Here is a 6963-nt window from a genome sequence, read left to right on the forward strand (position 1 = left end):
TACGCAGGCCTTGGAGTTTAAATGTACATTGAAATAAAACACTACTCTTTTGGTAAGTTGAGCTGCCTTATAAGCATCTCCAAGAAGTACCGTCTTTCCCAACTTCTATTTGTTATCAGGCCTGGGAACGTTCCTTTCCTTTACCAGTTCCATTTCATAATTTGGTGTGATTAGTGTAAGCTCAGATTGCTACTATCATATTACCCTGAAACTTAGCCTACTCTTCCCTCAAAGCTCCTAAAATGGGGCTTTGGCATTGGCATTGAGACGTGCTCAGCCCACCTGCTCTTGACTCTCACCCCAAGCCAGCTAAGTTTCTAACAACGCTCATTTCCATTTGCATCCTTATCCTCTCAGGGAAGAGGCCTCATTTTGTTGCAGGTGTCCCAACACTTTGCCTTCATTAGGGCTGCTGGTGGACACCTGTAACCATGAGCACCCACACCCTAAATCCCAGAGGTTCAGATATGAGGCATTCCTGTGGTAAAGGCAATGTGGAGGAATAGAAAGAGCAGTGACATCAAGATGATCCAAGTTCAAACTCTAATGGGACCACTAAACAGTTAAATGACCATGACCAGGTCACTTCACCTCTTCAAGTCTCATTTTCCTACATTGGAATTTTGAAAATGTGAGGAATTTAACTGTCCCAGATCTTAGTGCCAGAATTTTTAACTACACAGAAAAAGCTTTGACTAGATTCCTAAAGGAACTCTAGATACTCTAATGACCAGAGAGGAATGGTTCACTATAGAGGTGTACAAAATTGGGGCTAGAGGAAAGGAAGCTTCTAAAGTGAGATTCAATTGTTCTTGTGTGGTTTGGTCAGGAGTATCTCTTTAAATGCCCATGATTTGTGCTTTTAATGGGTAGTTATAAAAGTTGCATTTGCATGACAGTTGTTTTATCTAATCAAAAAGAAGTCATCAATCTAGAATAAACAATTCAAAACAATACCTGTTTTTTCTGTTTAGAAAATTTTACCCATGTTCTATGTATTTCCTAAATTAAGATAGATAAATGCTCAGTGTTTCTCTTAGCAACATGTATCCTTATTTACCCATTCATTTAATGGTTGTTTAATCCATGCCTACCAAAATGAATAATATTAACCAGTTGCTGAGAAGCCATAGTGTGGGTGCTCATTTAGCACCACATACCCATAGCTGCAAGAAAAATGACCTTATCTATGAAAGGGCCTCAGAAATTCCTTGCAGAAAAAGCAACTGGTTAGAGGAAACACCTGGAGGAAGGGGAGAGCAAGAGAAAGGCTTTAAAAGAAGGTGAATTGTGCATGATTCTGGGCATCATCTCCAGTGCTGAGTAGAGAGAGGTATAGTATCCAGAAAAATAAACATCAGACACCTGATTAATCTGGGACCCTCTTAACTTTTGCTCTACCACATTGAAATGATTTCTAACTCATTTTAAGTCCTTCCAAAGACTTAAAGACATAAAAAATGTAATGACCCTCACTAGGTTATTAAGATTATCAAAAGAAGTAATAGATGGCAAAGTGCTTTATGAACTCTTAATTTCTATACACATTTATTGGATTAAGAAAAATTTCCTGTGGACATTCAAGATCTCACAATTAGGCTTATCAAGTCAGAAATTCCTAGGGAAGGACCTAGGTATAAGTAAATTGAACAGAAAATTCCGATGTAGTTGATGAGCCAAGATGCCCTTGGGTACAACATTTCTTAATATCCCCTCTGTGTAGTCTTATGGAAATTCTTATTTTGTAATTCAGAGAAAGAAAAAAATTTGTTTCCCCTAAGATCTGCTTTCTCTTTTCTTATTATTAGATTTACACGACTTGGTCCATTTCTTTTCCATCTCCAATCTGTCCAGAAACACACTGAAACTCATGGGTCAACTTGTCCTTATGTTTCCATTCTCCCTTCATCCTTGTTCCTGGCTCTTTCCTTACAAAGTCTGAATTGGTTTTTTGTTGTTGTTGTTGTTGCCTGTTTTTTTTTCTTTTATACATATTCTATTTTATTTCATTTTAAATCCTCTCATGTTTTAAAGTGCAGATGCAAAAATAATTAATGAAGTTCTTCCTTATTTTTAAGTCTTCAATCCTCTCTCAGTGGTAATTGTTTTCCTCTCTCTCTGGTTTGTGTTTCTAAGGACACACCTATCTGGCTCCTGGACAATCTAAGGGCAGCCAAATCCTGCTTTTCCAGTTCTGCTTCATAAGTCCTCCAGGACAGAGACTTCAAGGCAGCTTCCAGCAAGTTCCCAGGATTCAGGCCCCAGTTTCAACCAAACATAACACTCTGAACACTTTGATTTCACATTTTCACTTCTAGAAAAATCAGAATAAATGTGTCCCCTTTGGAGTCACATACCTTAGCTTACAGGGAAGAATTTTATCTATTGAAGTAATATTTCCTGGACATGTTTAAAGTTTTTAATGATGCAAAAAATATGGAATATATGTATGTACATAATATGGGAAATATATATTTATATTCCATACTTCATTAGCCAGTATAATCAAAGAATGGGTTACAGTGAGAAAACTAAAACCCAAATAAATTAGCAAGTTCAAGGTCATAGAGGCAGTAAGTGACAGAAAGAGGAGTTGAAACTCACTTCAAATAATATGCTCTTAAAGACTGAAAATATATGAAGTTTTTAAAGTTTTACACTTCTAATTTGGAAAGTCTTCCAAAAATATTTGAGCCCACTTTCCTGTGCCAGTAAACAAAAAAATGACCTGTTTGTCATTTAATTCTGAAAGCAACTCAATTGTATTTCAATTAATCTTTAGTTTGCCTTTCTGTTTTCACTTGGCCACAGTAGGTTTGCATGTAGCACAATGAACCTTTAATAACAATGATGGGTGAAATAAGAATAATTGCCTACTAAATATTGAAAAATGTTTGTTATATTTAACAATAAATTCAAATAACCCACACATTGCATTTTTTAGGAATTTCGCCAATTTCAAATGTCATAACAATCAAATTACCTCAGATATCTATTATATTCAGCATCTGACATATGGGCTGCTATTCCCCAACAAATGTGGTTCCAAAATCTGTTTTAAGATCTTGATTTACAAATGTGTACCTGGATAATAAATTGGACATGCTACAACTACATTCATCAATGTACAGCTTTGTGTGAGAAACATACTCTACAAGAAAGTCTCTGCCTTTATTTCCTGCCAGTTTTGCCTTTTGACGTTACTCGTTCAGGTTGGTGAAGGAAGCACCAGGTTACAAATCAGTAACTGGATTTGGTGTTCTACTAAGAAATAGCTCTCTCAAACCCAGTGACCTCAGAGATTTCGAAGGCTTCCCAATTGCTTTAACATGTATGTTTCCTCTTCCTATCCTCCGTTGCCTTCTTTTCCACCCTCCAATAAGATCCATGTCTGCAGCCAGCAGGTACACCACCTGTTTTATAGATCAAGAACTTTCCATCTGCATAGTTGTTTTTTTTTTTTTTATGAAATACCAATCTCACCAAAATCTCATAATTGCAATGTGACTGAATGAGCTACTAGGCATGGTTTTCCTCATATGACAAGTGAAGAGGCTGATGTTCAGCCAGGCTAATTGGTACCATACCTAAGACAACCAGAGCTCAGAGAGGCTGAGTGAGAACTCCAACCAGGTTTATCCAACTCCCAACACAGAAATCTCCTGTGATGCTCAGAAGACACAATTCACATCATTCCTATCTGTCCTCACTTCCAAAGTCCCCACCATGGCCACCATGTACGTGGGGGAATTTTCCACTGTGCTTTCTATGAAAATACTAAGCAGAAAGAGTAATTCTATTTAAATAAAACTCAAATTGTATCAACTCCTTCTTTTGCTTTCCATCTCATTCTGAGCAAGAATTGTTGTTTGTTTGTTTGTTTTAAATTGCCTTACAGTGCTGACAAGATCCTACTTGACTACCCATTTTCCATCCCTTCTCCTATACCAATTCCTTTATTCCCTCACACCAAACACATTGGGATCATTAAAAGCCCCAAGCATGTTTTTTTCCATAGGGCTTTGAATTAACTCTTCCCTGTACCTAAAATACTCCTCTCCAGAGAGCTGTTTATAGCTTTCCGCCTCACTTCTCTAAGTCTTTTCTCAAATATTACCGTCTTGGTGAAGGCTTTATCTTTCAACACAGTGTTAAAATTTGATTTATTTTGTTCCTTTTTCTGTCTACATTGCTTGAATATGAGGCACAGAAGACAAGAATTTTAACTCTTTCACTTGGCATTCCTGGCACAATAATGAATAATGAGAACAGTGCCTACCCGGGAGTAGCTTTCCAATAAATATATTTTTTTTAATATTCTGCATTAAGTGAAGTAATGAAAATTATAGAATGCCTATATAATATTGTAGCACAGAACATGGGGTTGGGTTCTTTGTCTTATGAATTTGAAAAATAAATTAATGGACACAAGGGTAAGCACAAAGTAACAGGATTTATTAGAATAATAGAAACAAAACAGAGCTCTCAAAGAGAAAGGTTTATGCAAGAGCAGCTATTGCCGAGAGAGGTTTATATAGATCAATACGTTTAAGGAAGTCAGCCCCCTGCCCAACCCTGGCTAAGGCATTCAGTGCCCACAAACTCTTCATGCAGCCTTTAGTCCAATCAAAATATCCATCAAGCATTTTTCCTTCCTTGGAGAGGCATGAACCCCAGTTACATAGGTCCTCATTTAAAAGTAGCCCTTTTATAAGTTTTTCCGCAAATATCCATGGATGTTATTTGTGGTGTACTGCCCAGGAAGATACCCAGTGTCCTGTTACCCTATTCCCCAAGCCTTGTCTATTCCTCCTGACATCAATGTCAGGGTTGCGGAGGTGCAAAATTGAATATCCCATGGTTTTGAATTCAAGCAGCTCAGAATTTTCATGCAGAGAATGTGAGACACTAGGCATGATATGGTACCTCAGAGGAACAGACATGGTACGATGAGAAACAGGTCAAAAAGCCACTCACGCTAGCTTGGCAGATCTGGGAAGACTTTTAGAGATAATATTAGAGTCATGAGGTGATAGATAACAAAGGATTTGGAGACAAGGAGAAGGAGCACACTTGCCTTGCATGTGTGAGGCACTGGGTTTGATCCTCAGCACCACATAAAAATAAGTAAATAAAGATATTGTGTGTTCAAAAGTAAAAAAAAAAATGGTAATGAGGAAGATGATGATTTTGATAATAAGGAACCTGAGAACATGCTCCAGTGATGAATTCTATACAAGATACTCCAGCCAAAACTGCATAAAAATCAAAACAGAATGGAAAAGACTCAAAACCACCAACACCAAGGTTCTTCCCAAAGTGGAAGCCAAGTTCATCAATTATGCAAAGAATTGCTTTCAGATAACTGACCAGGAACTCTAATTCCAGATGACTATTTCAAGATCTGTGACAGTGGAGAAAATCTCTTTAAGAAAATAGTTTAAATGGTTTGTTAAAAATTGCAGTCTTATCCAGAGTTCATCTAATCCTCCCATTTTCCCCTCACCCATCCCCCATTATGAATCAGCATCCTTAAATTAGAGAAAATGTTTGGCATTTGGCCAAATGGAATGGCCATCCGGACCCCAAGTACATGTATGAAGATATGAATAGTGTGATTCATATGTACAGAGATATGAAAAAAATATGCTCTGTATATGTAATATGAATCGTAATGATTTCTGCTGTCGTACATAACAAATTAAATTTTTTTTAAAAAGTTGCAGTCTTTTTTTGCAATTGATATCTGGCCATGTTTTTTATAATGCAAAGTGAGAAACTTCCCTACCATGTTTAATAGATGTTGTCCAGGTTCCATTGCCAAGAATGTCCAAAATGCCTGTGTAGTTTTTAAAGTTAGAACTCCACCCTTTGCTTGGTTTTAAGTAGGTATGGAATGTTATGACCAGACATAGTGGTGATCAGACACGGAAAAAGTGGGGAGACAAAAATATACATGGGAACTAAACTTATTGTTCTAGTAAAGTGAAAAAGTGGGAGACAAAAATAATAATCAAATAATTATACATGAACATGTAATTATGTTTTGCGAGATATTCAGAATGAAAAAAGAAGGCTCCCTTAGAACCTATTACAAATGTATCTCACTTGGATAGGAGATACTTGAGATTTGGGGGGGAAAATGACAAGAAAAATAAACCGGGAAAAGTTCAGAAGAAGAAAATGAAGAAGATGAGGCATTTATAGTTGAGTGGCATTTACAAAAGTCCTATGCCAAATATCCTGTGCTCTAACAATGAAATTAGGACAAATGAGAGTCAGGGAGGAAAATGAGTCTTACCGGACCTCAGAGGTCATGTTCAGGATTTTATTCTTAAACCCAGGAATAGTGGAAAGTCACCAACATGTTCTAAGCAGTAGAATGAACATGATCATTGTTGCATTTTGAACTGAGGATTTGCCTGCTGTGCCAATCAGACTAAGGAGTCCAGGGTAAAGCAGAAAGCTGGCTTAGAAGTTCCTGCAAGAGATGAGAGAGACCTGGATGAAGGGGTGTCAGGGCAATGGGGTGATGCAGGAGGAGTCAAGAGACTCAGAAGGCCAGCTTGGCAAGATGTGGTGGTGAGTTAGGTATGACAAGTCAGGGAGAGGGAATTATCAACACTGACTCCCAGGAGGCTGACTCATGCAAGAAGATGCCTGGTGGTTCCATTCAGGGAGATGTGGATCAAAACTGCTCACAGCTTTCCTGGGCTCCTAGGATAAAATCAGGATCCATGACCGTGACATCCTGTACATGGTTCCACCTTCCTACCTGTCCTACCTCAGCTCATGTCCCTCTGCTCCTGCTCACAGGGCTTCAGCCAACGATGAGGCTTTAATTCTTTGAAGAATCCAAGTTCTTCTCATTGTGAGGATATTCACACATTCAGTATCTTCAATCCAGAATTTTATTTGGCTGAGATGATACATAGTAAAATCTGTGGGAATATGGACTATGTC

Source organism: Callospermophilus lateralis, chromosome 5, assembly GCF_048772815.1.
Source record: "Callospermophilus lateralis isolate mCalLat2 chromosome 5, mCalLat2.hap1, whole genome shotgun sequence".
Lineage (NCBI taxonomy): Eukaryota > Metazoa > Chordata > Mammalia > Rodentia > Sciuridae > Callospermophilus > Callospermophilus lateralis.